The sequence below is a fragment of the Capra hircus genome, chromosome 20 (genome assembly GCF_001704415.2).
Source record: "Capra hircus breed San Clemente chromosome 20, ASM170441v1, whole genome shotgun sequence".
Lineage (NCBI taxonomy): Eukaryota > Metazoa > Chordata > Mammalia > Artiodactyla > Bovidae > Capra > Capra hircus.
Window position 1 is genome coordinate 22,572,971 of NC_030827.1, and position 19,406 is coordinate 22,592,376.

Here is a 19,406-nt window from a genome sequence, read left to right on the forward strand (position 1 = left end):
GGCTGACTGGACTTGGGCAGAGGATTCTGTGGGACTTCCAGGAAGCCTTCTGCAAAGGGAGGGCAGATACTTTTGCCCTTCCTGTCTCCCTGCTGCCTGGAAAGCTGATATGAGGCTGTTGCCCCAGTTAGCCATGCTGGACACCACAGTGACCTTGAAGACAGAGCTGGGGGTTGAGCTGTGGAGCAGGAAGAGAGAAGGTGCCTTGGTCCCTGAAGACTTGGTTTAGCTGTCACACCAGCTCTGACCTGCCTCCTCTGGTCTTTCCTTAGGAGAGAAAATTCCTTTGTGTGTTCAGGTCATTATTTTTGGTGTCTGTCACAAGTAGTCAAATGCAATTGCTAACTGATATATCAACTTGAGGTTTTACATTAACGAGGTCTGATTCGACGGGTGAATGAGCAGAGGACAGGGAACAGTGTCTGGCGCCAAGGGTGTGTGCAAAAAGCGAGCTGTTAATGCCCCTTTGGGGAATTATTACACTTACCAATCATCTCTGAGTTTACACTTTAATGTGGGGAATACCCATTTTAATTCAGCTTTGTGTTAGAATTATAAGGGTTCTAGAAAAGTGTCAACTCAGCTTGGTTGTCCTAACTGACATATTCAGCCCACACAATTTGAGTGTGTGTTAGCTTCTTCCTTCATTCATTCAGGAAATGTTTTTTCAGTGCCTGTTATGGGTGAGGCACAGCTTTAGATAATGGTGAAGGTCCAGGGGGTGGTTACTTAAAGGAAAATGAGAGAAAGACTCTGGCTTCAAACATACAGACTAAGAAAATTAATAAATAGTAATAATAGCTAATGTTTACTGAGCACTGATGATCAGCTGCAGCATTTTACCTGTATCAACTCATTTTATATTGATACCAGCCTTTTGGGGTACACAAGTGCTATTATTTTTCTAATTAAACAAGGAGGGCTCTAGAGGTACAAATAAATTCAGTAACTTGTGAAAAGTCATAGTGATGAAACTGGAAGTTGCAAATGGTATCTGTGTGCTCTTAATCTCTGAAGTGAAAATGAAACTGTTAGTTACTCAGTCATGTCTGACTCTTTGCCACCCCATGGACTGTAGCAGAATGGGCTCCTCTGTCATGGAATTCTCCAGGCAAGAATACTGGATGGGTAGTCATTTCCTTCTCCAAGGGATCTTCCTGACCCAGGGATTGAACCTGGGTTTCCTGCATTGCAGGCAGATTCTTTACCATCTGAGCCACCAGGGAAGCCCCTCTTAATCTCTATACAATAATTATAATAATTGAGCAATTTATTGAACCCGTTTTATGTGCAGGACCCTACACTGTGTTGTAGGGCAATGGTTCTCAAAGTGTGGTCCTTGGACCATCTGCCACAGTGTCACCTGGGAAATTCTAGAAATGCAAATCACTGGCCTCACCCCAAACTTGTTGCATCAGAAACTCTGGGGTAGGGCCAGTGGGTTGGCTTCCAGGTGATTCTGGGGCCTGCTAAAGTTTGACAACTGCTGTGATAGGGGATGAATAGATAAGTGAGATTTATTTAAGTTTGAAAGAAGGTATGTGCGTGTTAATCACTCAGTTGTGTCCAACTCTTTGCGACCCCATGGACTGTAGTCCACCAGCTTCCTCTGTCCATGGAATTCTCCAGGCAAGAATACTGAAGTGGGTAGCCATTTCCTTCTCCAGGGGATGTTCTCAACCCAGGGATCAGATCCAGGTGTCCTGCATTGCAGGCAAATTCTTTACTATCTGAGCCACCAGGGAAGCCCTTGGAAGAGGGTTAAACAGGTATAAAAACAACTATAATTCAAGGCAGATAAGATGCAGAAGGACTAGAATCCTCCTGAGTTTTAGTTTGCTGCCAGATTTTCTTAAGAGAAGCTAGAATCTAGATTTTAATGGAAAGTCTCTCAACTTTACAATTGGAGCCAAAATAGATTTAAAAATTACCTTTGGATTAGGGGTTCACCCTGCTCCATCATGATTACATCTGCAGTGACTATTTCCAAATAAAGTCACAGAGTTGGGTTAGGACTTCAACATACCTTTTTGGGGACACAATTCAATCCATGACATTCACTTTTAGATAGTGTAATTTAATAGCTCAGGTCTTTGTTTCCCTTATAAGTCAAGACTAATTCATTACTTTTTTCCTTGTTCCTTTCTATGGGAATAATTAAGAGGCTATGATATACCTTAATGAAGTTTTAGAGTCAATGTGTAGGTATTTGAGTACTTTAAAATCAACAGGGACGTGGAGCTAATGGTAAGGCAAATGACCTTTGCCCTATGCTAAGACAGAACACACAAAATTAGAAGATAACTTGAGAGACTTGTGATTTTTGAGACTTGGGTGAAGAAAGGCTACTTTGCTAGAATTCCAAATAGTCTGTCTAGCTTAAGATGAGGTCAAGTCCCAATGCTGTAAAGGGCCCTTTGAAACACTTTCAGTGTTTGACTAGGGTCTGGCTAGCCATGGAACTGTGGGGAATTTTAGATATGAAATGATGAATCCAGAAAATTTACAGACATTCAGATAAGATTCTACCTCTCTATGTAATTTGTACCCCAAAACTAATAGGAAAGTGACATAAAGGTCAAAAGATAGGCTCATATGTTCTCAGAAAGTCCTTACTCTTCAAGAACTAGAAAAAATTTTTTAAAAATTAATTTGAACTTATTTTTAAGACATAATATTTAATTACATCCTTCTAGATTTTTGCATATATTTTCCCCTGTCTTTTGTGTGTGTGTCCCTGCTTGTGTAATTTTTGTGTAGTTGAATCCAAAGTTAACCAGCTTAAACCTAATGACTGAATTGACATTAAGTGTTTACTGCTTTGGGCTTCCCCAAGTATTTCTAACTTTAGAGTACAGTACTTTTTAGCACTATCCACAGTTTCATTTTTCCGTTTTCTAATGTTTGTTTAAAATAACATAGGCAAAATGCATAAGAAAGGTTTAGTTTCAAACTCTCCCACCCCCGCCTTTTTTAGTTAAAGAATTAGTTTTCAGAGGAAGGCCAACATGTAAAAATAGACTTCAGGGGAGCTGCTGTGATTGAATCAAGAAGGGTTGAGGAGATATCTTCTGGGTACTCCATCTGGGCCCCCTTAGAATATCATTTGAAAATGACTCCTATGAAATAATTGCCGAAGGAAATGCTGAAGTCCTAATAAAATGGTTATATTGCTAACTGTTGGCCAAAAGCTGACAGTATGGCACAGTAAGTGTACATTGAAGTGTACATTTCTCAACTCACCTATTCAAAAAATATTTTTTTGTGTGTCCCAGGTTCTGTGGCTGTATGAAATATCAACAGTGGTATATGAAATATAAATTAAGGGTCAGGAATTCCCTGGTGGTTCAGTGGTTAGGGCTCTGTGCACTTTTTGTATAAAGTCTTCTTTTGTGTTGTTGGAAGAGGGTGTTTGCTATGACCAATGCGTACTCTTGGCAAAACTCTATTAACCTTTGCTCTGCTTCATTCTGTACACCAAGGCCAAATTTGCCTGTTACTCCAGGTGTTTCTTGACTTCCTACTTTTCCATTCCAGTCCCCTATAATGAAAAGGACATCTTTTTTGGGTGTTAGTTCTAGAAGGTCTTGTAGGTCTTCATAGAACCGTTCAACTTCAGCTTCTTCCACATTACTGGTTGGGGCATAGACTTGGATTACCATGATATTGAATGGTTTGCCTTGAAAGGCTTAGAGCCAAAAGTTTGGTGAGTAATTTGTTACATAGCAACAGATAGCTGTCCTTGGGATTCTCCAGGCAAGAATACTTGAATGGGTTGCCATGCCCTTCTTCAGGAGATCTTCCCAACCCAGGGACTGAACATGCTTCTCCTGCATCTCCTGTATTGCAGGCAGATTCTTTACCTGCTGAACCATCAGAGAAGCCCAGATAGTTAATGCACCTACTCAAAATCTCTTTTTCCTTTTCCCCTTTCTAACAAGTCTCAGATTTCTTTCAAAGCATCAATGTACCCAGTATAAAAACCAGTCAACCAACCAAACAAACAGAAGTTACCCAATAAGAAAGGTAGGACTCAATCTACAGAATCAGAATATCTTAGATCTTGGCTGCTGAAACAAAACAAAATAAAAACTCTTCTCGGTTGTATTTTAGACTCACACTTGAAACAAAACACCAACCATTTTTGACTCCTTCTCTGGGGATCTTGAGTGATGAAGAAATCATCAAAAACCATTTCAACAGTTTGACCCTCCCCTGTCTGCATCCCAGGAATCCGACTGCTGGACTTGGCCAAGGATAAATGGAACTTGAGTTTCAAAACCTTCTCACCCAATAAAATTTCAAATCTGTAGCCTTTGAAGCCTGTGAAGAAGTGAAATGTAGCAAACTGAATTGCACATTTACCAATAAGTGTTTAGAGAATTGTCTTGACTTTTGGGGCAAGAAACTGTTCACAGATATGATTTTTAAGTACCCTCCGTTTTATCCTCTTCAGTAACCGGGGCTGCCCAAAGTTTGAAGCTCCCTTATCTGCCCAGACATTCTTTGATCCACCCACCTTATACAGAACAGGAAAAAGTGTTTGTTTTGGTTTTGTTTTTAAGTGTTGTCACACCCTAAATGGAAAATTTTAAGATTGTATATTAGACTAGACAAATTAAAAACATCTAAAAATAACACCTCAAAATGTGTTTATAATTTAATGTGAAAATGAATAAAAAGTGGATTCAATTTTGGGTTAAAAAATTAACAAACATTGTTTTACTGAAGAAGCTCCTTTCTTCTCATATTCTTCTTGTTCTCTTCGATTCCTTCCCCAGCTTTTCACTGTCAATTAAAATTATAATTAATCTATTGAAATCAATAATGTCTTTTCAAGTCAACTTCAACTTCCTGTAACTGTTAAAAGTCTTCTATATTAAGTCTTTCAAAAATAATAGCAACTCAGCTATTTTGATAGTAAAATATTTTGAGGCACAAGAGGTCAAGAAAATCTTTAGAACAAAAGAAGAAACTGTGCAAGAAATCATGCAAATTAAATTGATTTCCAGCTGTGGAATAATCATAAAAGAAAGCAAAACATATCTCCCAAAGATGTTATTATCATATACCAAATCACTTTTTTTTAAATAAATGAGCAAAGGAATGTGAACTTTTAATCAGTTCTTTGGCATTTTCCCAGTATGTGGTTATCTAGTGCTAAATTCTTAATATTGGAAATATTAAAATTTTTGGAGTTAATGTTAGAAGATTAATATTGCATATGGGTGCTATTTTCCAAATGTAGTTGTGAGATTTCACCTCTGCATTATAACTTGTGTTACAGTTTCTGACCTTCTATGATGGACGCCTGTTGATCTTGAGCCACATTAATGCTCTCAGATGGCTCCATGTGGGCTCTCTAGCTTGGTTCCTCTTACCACAGATCTAAAACTGCCTTCCCATGTGGCTCAGATGGTAAAGAATCTCCCTGCAATGCAGGAGACCTGGGTTCGATCCCTGGGTCAGAAGGATCCCCTGGAGAAGAGAATGGCAACCCACTGCAGTATCCTTGCCTGGAGAAGCCTATGGTCAGAGGAGCCTACAGGTAGGCTACAGTCCATGGGGTTGCAAAGAGTCAGACATGACTGAGCTATGTTAGCATAACTGCCTTACCATTAATTTGTGAAATGGCTGCACAGGGTTAAAGGCTCAAGCTTTGTCCTGGAAAAGAATAGGTCTATTGGTCTGTCCTGGGGACAGACCCCCAAATACTTCTGTGCTGCAATGAGTAGCAGAGTGCCGGTCTAGTCTCCTGGGTATGTCAGCTTGGGGGGCTGGAGGGGAGAAGGTCAGAAGCAAACATGTTTAGAAAAATGTCCCCATTTATCCACTTCCTGATGTGGTTTGTTTTCAGAGTATTGTCAAATGCTTCCCTTCTCCCTAATGATTGAACTGAAGAGCCAGCAGGACAGAGGTTTCTGTGTTAAGACATGAATGTGAAGTCACTGTATTTTGAGAGCTTAAGGAAAAGCTAATGGGAACTTTCCAGGGAAGATGGTGGGTGTTATTAACATGGAATATGTATGAGAATTCCTAAATGAAGGCTTTATAGGGTGGAGTTGGAGGCTAATAAGACTCCAGCTGGTTGGGGGTGGGCAGGGTGTGGGACCGGGTGGGGGTGGGGAGAAAGGGTAGGGAAGAAAGCCTTCTTTTGGACTCTGGGCACTCCGTGGGCCTGTTTAAAGGGCCTAGAATGAAGGCTGATGGGGAGGCTAAGCAAAACAGGAGAGGTGCTAGGGAAACTAAGATGGGAACCTGCAGCTGGAGTTAGAAAATACTAGTTTTTTTTTTTTTTTTTTTTTAAAGTAATTCCTGAAGGTAAGGGCCACGTGGGGAAGGACTGTGGATTGAAAGCAAAGTAACCTGTAGCAGTCCCAGGGAGTGCCCTCAGCTTTGAACCTGTGCCAAGCCATGGATGGGTATAATGATCAGCTTGGCTCCCTTGCCTACATGCCTCTAACCTTTGCAGCTAAGGCCACACTGTCCACTCAGCCCAAGGCTCTGCGTCAAACCTTGTTTTTACAAAGAAACTAGTACTGAGAGCTCTGGTCTATCACCACCATGACCACAGTAACCTGGCTTCTCTTTCTGCTGCAGGGTCTGCTCTGACTTGTAACAGGATAGCGGGCCTTTTGTCTTATTTCCTTTTTTTTTTTTTGGTCTTGTGCGCAGCCTGTGGGATCTTAGTTCCCAATCATGGATAGAACCCAGGCCTCCTGTAGTGCAAGTGCAGAGATTTAACCACTGGACCTCCAAGGAAGTCCCTGTCTTATTTCCTTTTGACTACGCCTCTATCTTGGGTCCTAAGAACTGCTTCCTTTTCTTGCAATGATATTGCTAATATTTAATTGAGTATCAGCTATTATGCTAATCTTAATACTTACTATCCCATTTTGCAGATGAGAAAACTGAGGCTCAGCGTATTTTGTTTTTTTTTCACCTGTTCCAAATTATGGATCAGAGCCAGGGTTCAGTCCACACAGTTTACTACCAGAGCCCAATTATGTACCTACCATGCCACTCTGCTTCTTCATCCTGTTTCTACAGTCTCTGCCTTGATTCTTTGTCTGCCACTCTGATTGTACCAGGATGGGCCTCCAGGTATGTTCTTCTCCTTTTAATCTTGTTGTTGAACACTTTCAGCATGTCTGCCTCTTTCATCTTTGTTGAGTGATGTCTAGCTCGGTGATCTGCCTGCTTTCTAGATCTTGACCATATTCGTGTTCTCTGGTCTTGTTGTTTATAAAGAGTGCTGGTGGTGGCCTCTGTGATCTCCTAAGAGCCATGAACTAAACAGCCTCTTGATGAAAGTGAAAGAGGACAGTGAAAAGTTTGACTTCAAACTCAACATTCAGAAAACTAAGATCATGACATCTGGTCCCATCACTTCATGGCAAATAGATAGGGAAACAATGGAAACAGTAACAGAATTTATTTTTTTTGGGCTCTAAGATCACTGCAGATGGTGACTGTAGCCATAAAATTAAAAGACGCTCCTTGGAAGGAAAGTTATGACCAACCTAGACAGGATATTAAAAAGCAGAGACATTACTTTGCCAACAAAGGTCCATCTAGTCAAAGCTATGGTTTTTCCAGTAGTCATGTATGGATGTGAGATTTGGACCATAAAGAAGGCTGAGCACTGAAGAACGGATGCTTTTGAACTGCGGTGTTGGAGAAAACTCTTGAGAGTCCCTTGGACTTCAAGGAGATCCAACCAGTTCATCCTAAAGGAAATCAGTCCTGAATATTCCTTGGAAGGACTGATGCTGAAGCTGAAACTCCAATACTTTGGCCACCTGATGCGAAGAACTGACTCATTTGAAAATACCTTGATGCTGGGAAAGATTGAAGGTAAGAGGAGAAGGGGACAACAGAGGATGAGATGGTTGGATGGCTTTACCGACTCAGTGGACATGAGTTTGGGTGGACTCCGGGAGTGGCTGATGATGGACAGGGAGGCCTGGCGTTCTGCTGTCCATGGGGTCGCAAAGAGTTGGACATGACTGAGTGACTGAAGTGAACTGAAGAGCCATTACTGAATACAATTCTCTGTTCCTTGGCTTACTCCTCAGTAAAGTCTAGTTGTGCAGGTGTAGTCACTGCAGAGAGACTGGAAGCAGAGTTTGGCTGGATAAGATGAGCACTCAGGGTGTGCAGTTGACTGGAGGTTGGATCAAAGCGTTGTGTGGGTTTGATGTCTAGATTAGCTGGGGAGAGGACCTCTTTCCCTTTAGTGATGAATTGGGGTCACTTATTGGGGTCCATGACATGGCTTGAGGTGTTTTACCTTTCACCTTGAGTGTGGCCAATCTTGATGCATGGTGCCCGATACTGCAATCTGACTTCCTGTTTTGGTTAGGGCAGAGATTCTCAACCTCCCTACCCATCGCAGCCACCTGCAGAGCTTCTGAGAACCGCTGAATTCTCTACTCTATCCTCAGAAGTTCCATTTCAGATGAACTAGGGTGACCTCCAGGCATTTGCAGTTTTACAAAAATGTGTTGCTGAGGATTCTAATGCACAGCCAGAATTGCTAGCCACTTCTGTGCTGGGTGGTTCTTGACCTGTGGGTATCACCAGTGAATAGGAGCAAAGCAGCATGACCTGGGAAAGAAAGAAGTCTTTACTGTTGTTTCTCACTATGAACCCTGAATATTGTGGAATGTAAATCTGATCAAAGAAGGGCCAAGTAGGTTCCTCAAGTTGTGTGGACAGCTAGAGGAAGCATACCATGGGGTGGAAAGGTGCTGTGATCTGGGGCTCAGGTAGGGTGCTGGAGCTGGAAGACTCCTCTCTGGGACTGGGAATTACTCAGGTATAAGGCGATGGAGGGAAAGTTTTTGATTCTATCCTAATGTGGCTCCTAGTTGCCTTGAGTCCAACAAACTGCCCAAATATGTTAAACTCTAAGTCCATCAGAATTGCAAAGGCAGAAATGCTGAGGCACAGCCTGAGAAAAGGCCAAGTAAATGCAGGGATCATTATTTAAAATATAGTGATTTTTGCACGCTGGCTATGATGACTCACATTTGATGCAAAAGCAAAAGAAAACCAAATAACATTTTGAACAAGATTTTAAGACACACTTATGTGGTCAAGGATTTTGCTAGCAGCAAGATGTCTGTGATGTTTACTTGGTTTTGCTCAGATTTTATTTTACTTTTTTTTTTTTTTTAACATTTTCAGTTCCTGTTTCTTAGCTTTTATTTTTTTTTAAGCCTGTGTGCTTAAAAGGGTCAACCTTAGGTTAAGTGGTATATTTTAAAAAATCAAAGTATGGAAATAAAGCAAACTTCTGTGATTAAAAAGGTAGTCAGTCTCTGATCACTTTCATGTCAGACAAGGGGGCTCTGCCCATCCAGAGCTCTGTGCCCATCAAGGCAGCAGTGTGTGTTTTATCTTGTTGGACCTCATCTTTAATGAAGGGGTTGGGATTGGTGACCTATAACCACAGAATAAAGGCCGACAACTCTTGAGCACTTACTGCATGCCAGACACTACACTGAATTCTTTACATGATTATCTCATTTATTTCTTACCTTGACTCTGGGACACAAGGACTATTATTATTATCACTGCTTCTGTTTTAGAGACTAGGAACTGAAGCTTAGAGAAGTTAGGTAACTTTTTGAAGGTCACACAGCTGGTAAATGATAGAACTGGAGTTCTGATGCCAGACTTATATTTATAATCACTATGCTTATATTATCTCCCTAAAGAACTTTATCACCACTTTGTAAAATGAATCTTGCAAGGCCAGCCCTCTGTGAGCCTATTTCTTCATCTCTGAGTGATGAGATGAATGGTTACACCCAATCATGACTGGCCAAAAGGCTAAACTTATTCCAAATGTAAATAATTGGATAAGAGGGACTGAGGTTCGCTTTTCTTGAGAACACAAATGTATGACTATGAGCTGGAATTAACACTACAAAATGTAACCAGTTTATCTTACTTCAGAGCAATTTGCTAGTATCCCCTATGTTCATAACAGCATTACTCATAGTAGCCAAGAGGTAGAATCAATCCAGGCGTCCATAACAGGTGAATGGATAAGCAGTGTGTGTTATATGCTTAAAATGGAATGTTACTCAGCTGTAAAAAGGAAGGAATTCTGACATGCTACGACCTGGGTGAACCTTGAGGACGTGACGGTACGTGAAATGAGACTGTCATGAAAAGACAAATACTGCATGATTCCACTTATCTGAGGTATCTAAAGTGGTCAGAGTCACACAAACAGAAAGTAGAATGGTGATTGCCAAAGACTGGGGGAGGGGGTGGGGTGCGGAGTTGTTTAGTAGGTACAGAGTTTCAGTTCTGCAAGATGAAATAGTTCTGGAATGGGTTGTACAACAATATGAATATAATTTACTAAATGGCACATTTAAAATTTGTGACGATGGTAAGTTTTATGTTATATGTATTTTATCATAACAAACAAATAAATAACATTCCCCTGTAATAATCAGTGTACTGAAAATAAGTCTTCAGTCAAAATAACATTACTGTCACAGGCCTCTAAAAAATACTTATGATGTCTTGTTATGTGAGGAATTGCATACACAGATATTCTTTTTTTGAATATTAACTATTACTCTGAGTTTATGGTGCAGCTATCAGGGTTAAGGGCCTTCCCTGGTGGCTCAGATGGTAGAGAATCTACCTGCAATGCAGGAGATCCAGGTTCAGTCTCTTGGTATGGAAGATCCCCTGGAAAAGGGAATGGCAACCCACTTCATTATTCTTGCCTAGAGAATTTCATGGACAGAGGAACCTGGTGGGCTACAGTCATAGGGCTGCAGAGAGTCTGACATAACTGAGCGACTGACACTTACCAGGGTTAAAGAGGGGTGTTAATTGCACCTACAATGTAGGGAATATGTAATACATTTAAGACAGTTAGCATAGTAATCACACAATAAATCTTAATTATTTTTATCGCTCTCTGGAAAAATAAAACATTTGGAGAAATAAAAAAAAGAAACAATTTGCTAGTTATTTTGAGAAATATATGGTTTTTCCAATTTAATTACACCTAGTAATGTATAACCATCCACCAGTCCTCTTTCAGCTCTAAAACTCTGCAAACCTATGATTACTACATATGATTACACCATTGACTGTATGGTATGTTTCTGAGGGACTATGGCTTTTTCATTATTGTTCATACAGGCAGGATGGGAGTCTTTATGATATTTGCATAAGGCAGTATCCCATATTGATTCTAGAGCAACAGGAGACAGGGACCACGAAGGATTTTTCAGGCTGGGTTTTGTCCGTGCTTGGCTTTTCATGGAGAAGGCAGTGCAGTGTGGGCAACTGGGCTGTTCTTCCAGTTCTTAGTGCTCGAGGGGCATGGTGCACAGCCCAACAATGCTCTGAGCAATTTGCTTTTCTCATTTGTGAAAACATAGGATTGGGTTGAATGAACATTGTGTCTCTTCTCATCCTACCACTGCTCCTTCTATTGATATACCCTCAGGAATTTAAGGGGACTGTCACCAATAGGGTCCTGGATATGCCCCTTAAAGTCACATAATTAGAAAAGGCTTGGCCTTAAAAAGTTTTACTTGGATGAAGAGAACTTGTCAATTAAGCTTCAAGACTTGTCTAGATTGTATAAAAGAGCAGCATATGACAACATTTAATACAAAATTTTTTTGCCTTATCATACTGTTCAAGGGGTTCTCATGGCAAGAATACTGGAGTGGTTTGCCATTCCCTCCTCCTTGGAAGGAAAGCTATGATCAAACTAGACAGTGTATTAAAAAGCAAAGACATCGCTTTGCTGACAAAGGTCCATATGGTCAAAGCTATGGTTTATTCCAGTAGTCACGCATGAATGTGAGAGCTGGATCATAAAGAAGGCTGTGTGTGTGCTAAGCGGTTTTAGTCATGTCCGACTCTTTGCGAACCTATGGACTGTAGCCCCCCAGCCCCTGAGGATGTGATATGGGCACCAGCAAATCACCAATCATCTTTTCTACCTTTTGTTCTTGTGGCTTATCCAGGAAAGGCAGTGTAGGGTAGTGGTTAAGCCTTTATGGGTGTATCAGAGGGTCTGGGTTTGATCCTGATTCCACTAAGTTTACCAGGCACATGTTCTTGAGCAAAGTCTTGTTTATTTCATCTGTGAAATGGGGCTTTTGAACTCTTCCTTGAAAGTGTGGGGATGGATTATATTATCCAGATAGAGCACTTAGCAATCAGGTTTGACTTTCCCAGGGTCTCACAATAACTTAGAATGAGTTAATCAAAAATTTATATAAGCTTTTTAGTCAAAATCCCAAATAAGCTCAGACTGATATGTTAGTACCAGACGGGATTAATGGGCTTAATTAGATGTCATGAAAGTGAGACTCCTCACCCATTCATCTAGGATGGACTTGGTGGATTCTGTAGAAGATACTCCAGATGACTTTTTTTTTTCCTAATACGTAGTTATTTCCACCTTCCTCAGGAATCTGCTAGTTTTCACTGTTGATGACATTCTTTTAAAAAACCATATCCCAATGAGACATAGGACATGAAGAGTTACTGTGGAGGTATGGCTACAGGCCCCTTCAGTCTTACCTCCGAAATTATTCTTGTGGAGAAGTGCCTATACCTTAACGAGACATACCTGGCCTTTTCTACTAGATTTTTGGATTTTGTTTATTGTGCAATAACCGTATTTCCTGCATTGCCAGGGAAAAGTGAATCTGGAGGGGCTCATTAAGAATGGGTAAGGCTAATGTCAGGCTTCCCAGGTGGCTGGGTGGATAAAGAATCCGCCTGCATTTCAGGAGATGCGGGCAGATGTGTGTTTGATCCCCAGGCTGGGAAGATCCCCTGGAGGAGGGCATGGCAACCCATTCTAGTATTCTTCCCTGGAGAATCCCATGGACAGAGGAGCCTGGTGGGCTGCAGTCCATAGGGTTGCAAGGAATCAGACATGGCTGAAGCGACTGAGCACGCGTGCACGCAAGGCTATCTTTATGGCCATAGACTCCTTGCAGAAACATCGTGGATGTGGCCCCAGGAAGCCAGTGATTGATGTGAAAAGCCCCAATTTAATTTTGAACCTGGAGTCCAACCATTTTTCTTATATTAGGAGTTTTCGTAATGGAAATTAGATATGAGGTATTTTATTAATCAAGGAGCATTGTTGCATTATACAACTACTTTTAATTATAGTGGGTGATTGAAGGACTAGGACCCCAAGAAGGGGAAGAAAAGTTATGGTCGCGCAAAGCCTGGGAAGATGCTGCTGTGTGTCTCCTTGTTGAGTTGTTCTGCCATTTGGTTTATATTCCTTTGTTCTTTGATTGAAGACCAGGAGCTCAACACACAGAATTCAAAATAAAAGTTAAAGGACCTGGAAAAGACTGAGAAATTCCTGAGTATGTGGAATGAAACATTTGAGTGTGGATTGTCATCTTTAATCAACAGATATATACATTTTAGGTTAAGATAATAATATTTACTTGTAATTGTAAAATTTCTCTACTGTTGGTTGTTGTGACTGAAACTTTAATCCTAATCTCCATATTTTCCCCTTCCACAAAGTCAGTTTTTTCAATATCCCAATTTTTGACAAACCAGATAATTTTCAGGAATCTACATATCCCATTATAGCAGAATAAACAGTACTACTGAAAGCCTTGAGAGTCCAATTCTAAATTACTATGAAAGCTTCAATCTGTTCCTTGATTTGCTTTGTTGTTCACAGTGATCCTGCCCAAGTGCTTATCACCATTTATGAGCTGTGTTACCATCAGAGTATGTTAAAGTTTAGTGGTGACTTGTTCTGTATCCTAGTATTGAGAGCTTTTGTTTTCCTAAAAGACACACTTGCAGACCTGGATGTGATTTTTGTTTCTGTCCACCATCTGCTTTTAAAATAAAACAGAAAAAGAGAAGGCACTGGAGGAACAGAGGTCGGGGAAGCCATGACTCCCGTGATGGGTGATGCTGTGAGGGAATTTAATTCTGGTGATTCTGAGCTACAGATGGGAAGACTGCATGGAGTGATGAACCGCTAGGGAAGGTTTGAGCCCCTGCTGTGAGCTCAGCCCTGTGGTAGGGGATGCTCAAGAAAGCATAATAAGTCCGTCTCCCATGACATTTGAATCTGGGTGGGGAAACAAACCATGCCTGCTTAGGGAATGGTGAAGCCCCTCTGCAGTGCTCTGTGACAGTGAGTTCAAATGAGTGATGGGTCCCAGGAATTCAAAGCCAAGAGGCTCTCACCATGGGCTGTTGGGCTGGAGCAGTATGGTAAATGGTGGGGATTGAACTGTCAGGCACAGACGAGAACCAGAGAGCAAATTTCCTGAGAATTATTTTTCAAGAAATGGTATGGTCTGGAATCTTAACTAAATGAGTTCATCCTACTGAAAGTGGAAACCAAATCTTTGTGCATGGGGTTGTTTCAAAGAAAAAAAACACAACAATCATGCCTCTTGTTTTGCTTTATCTGCTACTGGCATGATACCAGCATGACACACAGAGGATTCTGACTTCTTCAGATGTCTTTGGTTACATTGCCCTTCTACTGATAAGGTGCAAGATTGGAAATACTGCCCTTCTTCTAACAAAAGCATTTCTTCCCCTATGGCCAGTTCTTCTTGAAATGATATTTTCTTCTTATTTATCCATGGCTGGAAAACTCCGACTTGCATAGGACTTCTTTGAGAATGACAGCAAGTTAATTTGGAGGAAAGTCCTCAATTCCTTTATTTGGTTTTTCTTATGTAATGTTTTCCTTTTGTGGCCTATGTTTTTACCTGTTTTCCCTTCTGTACTTTTTCTCTGCTTGGTGGGATTGTCTATCTTGGATTTTTAGCTTCTGCTGTAGTTCTGGTATTTAGGAGAATTATCTTAGAATTACTCATGTATGAGATAAAGCTTCACTTTTCTACATTTACCTTGTCAGTCTGAAGTTTTTGGTTCAATGCAAAATGGTATAGTCACTTTGGAAGATAGTTTGGTGTTTTTTTCTTTCTTTTTTGAACCAAACATGCTCTTCCCATACAATTCAGCAGTTGTACTCTTTGGCATTAACTCCATGATTTGAAAACATATGTCCTCACAAAAACCTACATATGGGTGTTTATAGCAGCTTTATTCAAAACTGCCAAAACTTAGAAGCAACTAAGATGTCCTTCAGTAAATGAATGAATAAACTGAAGTACATCCAGTCAACAGAATATTATTCAGTGCTAAAAAGAAATGAGCTATCAAACCATGAAAAAAACATGAAAGAAATTGAAATGAATATATCTAAGTGAAAGAAACCAATCTAAAAAGAGCTATGTACTGTTTGATTCCAACTATATACTATTCTAGAAAAGGCAAAACTAAGGAGACTATTTTTTATAGTGATTACTAGGGGTTAAAGGAAAGAGGAGGAATAAATGAGTGGATCACCAAGGATATTTGGGGCACTGCAAAGACTCTGTGTGATGCTATAATGATGAATACATGTCATTACACACTTGTCCAAACCATAGACTATACAACACCAAGAGTGGACCCTACTATAAACTATGGGCTTTGGGTGATAATGTGCCAATGGAGGTTTATCAGTTGTAACAAACAGAACATTCGTGTGTGGGGGGTGTTGATAATGGGGAAGGATATGCTTTTGTAGGAACAGGAAGTAAATGGGAAATCTCTGCATCTTCCTCTCAGTTTTGCTGTGAACCTAAAACTGCTCCCACTGCTGTAAGAAAATAAATCTTTAAATATGAAAAAACATCCAATAATACTTGGAGAAATTTAATAATAGACTCCTGCGTAAGCTTTAAAATCATCTTATTATTTGTATCTGTATGCAATGCCTTCCCTAGAATTTCCTAATTCAGAATTTTACTTTCTAAAAAATTTCTGGCTAAATGTTTTTTCAGCAACTGGTTGTTTTTTAGAAAGAAAGGGGATAATAAGGATTTTTTTTTAAAACTCTATTATGAAAGTAGTATATTCTGTGCAGCTCTGAAGTAGTTCAGGAAGAGAATCCTCAAATGGCAAGTCTGCAACTTGTACTGTCCTTCCCCACAGTTTATTAGAGGGATGCTTAAAAAGCAGTGGCTTGGATGGTAAAGAATCTGCCTGCAGTGCAGGAGACCCAACTTCGATCCCTGGGTTGGGAAGATTCCCTGGAAAAGGAAATGGCAATCCACTCCAGTTTTCTTGCTTGGAGAATTCCATGCACAGAAGAATCTAGCAGGCTACAGTCCATGGGGTCCCGCAGAGTTGGACACAACTGAATGATTAACAATTTGAAAAGTATCTATAGATGCATTAGATTTAATATTAGTAGTTAACAACTTTATTTTGGTTTTAGGTATCTGTAAAATGCAAAGTATGATAGGTTTTAGGTTATAGATTAAATATGTAGTATTGTCAAGCCTGGTAGACCTAAGAGAAGGTACAAGGCACAGTGGGTGTGTGAATCTATCTGTGAATTCATGTATCGTGTACACATCTGCCCAGTGGGCTCAGAGGTGGACTTTGGCTGTGGGCCCACAAGGAGAGATGCTGAGGGAGGAAAAGGAGTAGGCCAATTTGCAAACTGGACTGAAGAAACGAATGCAGCAAAGACAGGCTCTCTGAGTCTTCAGAATGTATATATACCCCTGCCCAAAGCACTGGAGAAGAGGCTCTGTGACTGAGCTACGTGTTAGGTGTCAGAAAAAATAGGCAATTGACTTAATCTCTCTGACCTTCAGGTCTTTATCTTTGCCATGAAGAAGTGAATTTTCAAACTTCTCTTTTTTAAGAGTGATTTTTTTTTCAATTTTGAAGTAAAAGATAAAATATCCACACAGAAAAATTTTGAAGGATGAGGAACAAAGCATTATTATCATCCCAGAAGTTTCCTGTAGTTCCCATCTTGAGTTGTGATTACAACCTTATCTCATCCCACAAAGGAAATAGTCTTCAGACTTTTGTGAAAATCATTTATTTGCTTCTTCCTAAGTTTTATTGCCTGTATGTATATCTTTAAAGCTGAGCCCAGAATTGATGCTTTTGAACTGTGGTGTTGGAGAAGGCTCTTGAGAGTCCCTTGGACTGCAAGGAGATCCAACCAGTCCATTCTGAAGGAGATCAGCCCTGGGATTTCTTTGGAAGGAATGATGCTAAAGCTGAAACTCCAGTACTTTGGCCACCTCATGCCAAGAGTTGACTCATTGGAAAAGACTGTGATGCTGGGAGGGATTGGGGGCAGGAGGAGAAGGAGATGACAGAGGATGAGATGGCTGGATGGCATGACTGACTCGATGGACGTGAATCTGAGTGAACTCTGGGAGTTGGTGATGGACAAGGAAGCCTGGCGTGCTGCGATTCATGGGGTCACAAAGAGTCGGACACGACTGAGCGACTGAACTGAACTGAACTGAACTGATCTGATATCTTTAAACAGTATAGATTAATATTGCTGGTTTAAATTTTTACATAAATGGAATAATTATATGTGGGTTTTTTTGTGTGTTCTTGCCTTTATCATATAGCCTTATGTTTGCAAGTTTCATCCATCTTTTGGCACAAATCTCTGGTTTATTACTTTCTAGTGCTGTATAGTTTTCCATTGTATGAATTCACCACAATGTATTAACCCATTGTTCTACGGATGGACACAAGTTGCTTCCGGTTTGGAGCCATTATGACCCCATATGTGCTGTGAACATTCCTAGACATGCAGTCTGGGCACATAGCTACTTTCTCCAGGAGACTTATCTAGGAGCAGAATTGCTGGTCCAAGTGTGTGCATGCCTCAAACTGTTTTCCAATGTTGTCATTATAGGTCTTTTCCTCCCTAAACAAAACCTGATGCATAAGGCCGGGAAATAAGGTAGATGACAGCAGAATTCTGATCGAAGCAGGGGTAGGTGACAGTCCCAGGGTTGGCTTTCTCTGTATGGTACTCTGTTGGTACTCTCTTGTTGGTCTAACACACTTGTTCTCCAACATTCTATTAGCATCCATATTCTCTTTGTTACTTTGAAAGACAATGGATTCTAGGGATTTCCCATTTCAAGGGCAAAAAGAGATCCTGATCTTCTGATCTCCCAAGCAGTATCTTTATTCAAGGTTATTTTATTTGGAAAGCCAAAACTCCACTTTTAAAATCAGTGTTTCCTTAGATCCTCCCTAAAGAAATTCCTATTCCATATGGAAAATTTTTAAAAAATGCACAAGATACTTCTTCTGGGCCTATCTGTCCTTATTATGATCCTGAATTAGCTTGACTTGAATTGAGAAAAAATGCATCCTACAGTTACGTAAGAGAATAAAGAAATTGGATTAAAATATTTGAGCAGGTTAAGCCCAGAGAAGGTGAATCAGAATACTGAGTACTGCTGGGGGTGTAAGGAGGATGTTTGTATAGTGTCTGATGTACCTTGAGGTTGACTGTCTTGTTGTCAGGAAGCCGTGGTGGTGGTTTAAGGATTTAGAGGCAATTTATGCTGTTAAGCATTATTATCCCTATCAAAATGCAAAACATCGAAATGGATACTTTTCCCAATGCTGTCCTTTGCCAACAACGTATTAGTAAACCTGGATTGAGGCTGGAACAGTCTGGGCAATAGACAGGCCGATGCATGTAATGCATATCATTAAAAATAGTTAGCACAAGGAAATGGTTGTTATTGTTCTATATCCAAGTTGGACTTGGTAACTAATTAAGTATAAGTTTCTTCTTCTTTTTCTCCCCTCCATGGCCATACGCAGCTTTTGAATTCTTATAACACAAACCATTTTAAAGAAGAAGTTAAATACAGAATGCATTGAGTTTGGTAGAGAAAGTTTAAAGGTCTGCATTTTCCCACCAAAGCTATTTAATATCAGCTGCAGAGTGGGTGTGTGTGTGTGGAAAGGTTGTGACCTCCCTTATTTTTACAACCATTGCCATGATTTCATAATACTGGCAGCAGTCACCCAGAGTGAAATAGACTTTATTACAGTAATTATATGCCAGAATGTGGGTATTAAAACAGAAAAACTTTTCTACTGATAATAAATGTCAAGGGAAAAATGACTTTACCCAACAACTAGCCCTTCATCAGTGTTTTTAATATATTAATGGCCTCAATGAAGATGGAGATATGTCCGCAGGGTAGAAGTTTAGACTCCATATAGCTTTTTTTTTTTTGCTTTATTTGCAGAATGTTAAGTAGGGCAGTTGAAAGAGAGAAGCATGTTTTAACAAGTTAGGTTTATTTTTCTCCAAGGCATAAAGTCAGATATATTGTTCACTTGAGCAGATATAGGTATTGTTTTTGCAGATAAATGAATTATGACCCTAGCTGAATTAGTCTATTGTTTCTGGATCACTTCATTGCTTTTCCCTGATATGTTTTGGTGGGTTTTTGAGAGCTGGGAGAAGAAATGTGATATGAAAATTTTATCTT